Source organism: Poecilia formosa, unplaced genomic scaffold (assembly GCF_000485575.1).
Source record: "Poecilia formosa unplaced genomic scaffold, Poecilia_formosa-5.1.2 Scaffold323, whole genome shotgun sequence".
Lineage (NCBI taxonomy): Eukaryota > Metazoa > Chordata > Actinopteri > Cyprinodontiformes > Poeciliidae > Poecilia > Poecilia formosa.
Window position 1 is genome coordinate 562,867 of NW_006800262.1, and position 1,752 is coordinate 564,618.

General features: G+C 48.2%; 1 protein-coding gene across 3 annotated transcripts in view; it reads left to right on the forward strand.

Moving 5' to 3' along the window:
* The first annotated feature begins 218 nt into the window (after positions 1-218).
* Positions 219-1,752, forward strand: part of LOC103152707 (bromodomain-containing protein 1-like) — a 29,268-nt gene continuing 27,734 nt past the window's right edge. For 2 of the 3 annotated variants that reach the window (XM_016661326.1, XM_007573280.2), the window contains exon 1: positions 219-552. The gene's annotated coding sequence lies outside the window, so the exon portion shown is untranslated. The remainder of the gene's footprint in view (positions 553-1,752) is intronic. The other variant, XM_016661327.1, reaches the window with a different exon arrangement.

Here is a 1,752-nt window from a genome sequence, read left to right on the forward strand (position 1 = left end):
GAATATGGTTTCCAGAAACAAAAAAGTGTGTTATGATCGATTAAATGCGCTGATACGTCATTGTGCTTGTTAAACACATAACGCTGAGTGGAGTGGTGGACCGCTCCAAGATGGCCGCCCTAAATCTCGTCAGCGACAATAGGCGAGAGCGGTCCATGAGGGTCTATCCTTATATTATGTCTATGTACTGTTTTTCTCTCGCGTTCCGAGAAAAGACTTCCTGTCGTACGCATTTACGTGATGACGTAGGTGCGTGGCGATTACAGCTGCATTGTTGTGGGGGAAGAGAATCCCTAGCTGCCGCTGACCTGTGTCACTTCCTACTGATATTTCGTTGTCCAAACGGTCAGTAGTTGTTCCCATATATACGTAGAACCACAGGAACAATCTCTGTCGCCCTGGATACCAGTCGGTCACTTTTACTCGGTTCAGCTAGAGCCGCGACCGCCGTTGGATGGAACGGCCTGACTGTGGGTTTCACTGCCGCTGCTATCTACAGGCCGCGTCGCCATTGCTACCGTTTCTATAAACTCAGCTCGTGAAAACACAGAGGTAGGTTTTCCTTCGTTTCTTCACCACGTCTTAATTGCTAATTTGTGAAACTCCAGGGAAAATAAAAATAAAAAGTCGCATCCTTCAGTAAAGAAAACAAACTATTTCAGTGGAGTCAGTCTCTTGTTGTGTCGCCATATTTCCTCTCCCCTGTGCTAGCATGGTAACGTTAGCCTAATTCCTGGACGGAGTGTCCTTATGTTTTCAGCTGGCGTCCAGAGAGGCCACGGACTGTCTGGAGGGCATGATCAGATCGTCCTGACTGGTAACTCTGAGACGCTCCGTCTTATCGCAGAGATGACATGTTCTAGATATTGTTTTCAACGCTTTATTTCTTCGAGGTTAGCTCCGGGTCAACTTGGGCTAAGTTGACGTTATTCCGCTACAATTAGCTGAGAGCGGCTTTAGTCAGGGCTCCGCAACCAGTGGAGCCCTCGTTGCGGAGCGACCTTCCTCAGGCGGACCTGGACGCCGGCTGCTCCTGGTTGCTTGGCTTTCATTCATCCAGTGAACGCTTCGTTTCCAGCAGTCAAACAAGGCTTCTTTATTCCTTCAATTAAAGGTGTAGGAACAGTCCTGGGAGAGGCACATTTAAAGCGGAGGCGTTGTGGAAGTTTTTAGAAGCCATGCGTGCTTCCGTGTTGTATTTGCACCCTGTGCAGAGCGCTGTTCAACACATGGCTGACAACACAGTGCTAATGTTGTGACTGTAACTACCAGCATCCGCTCATTGGCGATGCCAACTTGTTTTCTTTCCCTGTCATATTAAATAAAGCACACCAGTGTTGTGGTACTCGAAGTTGGTCTTGGTCTTAAGACCATTTTTTGATGGTCTCGGTCTCGTCTCGGACTCCACCGCATTTGGTCTCGGTCTTGTCTGGGTCTCGGGCGCTGAGGACTCGGCATTTTATTTCAAGACCAGTCAAGACCGCAACTGTGAAAATATCACTAAATGTACAGCATACTGTCCAGTTTATTTGTTAACATCTTTGTTTTCAGTGGATGCAAAACGCACCGATTAAAATCCAAGCAACTACGTGTTTCTGTTACTCCCCCCTCCCCTTCCCACCTTTCACTCGTGCGCGGCGCTCCAGGACACGCGCAATGGTTTCCTCTCAGCGGCAGAAAATGTTTGTCTAATCGTCGGTAATAGCGCTGCAAAGATAGTAAGAAATCCGATGGCCACAGCTAACTCAGCAG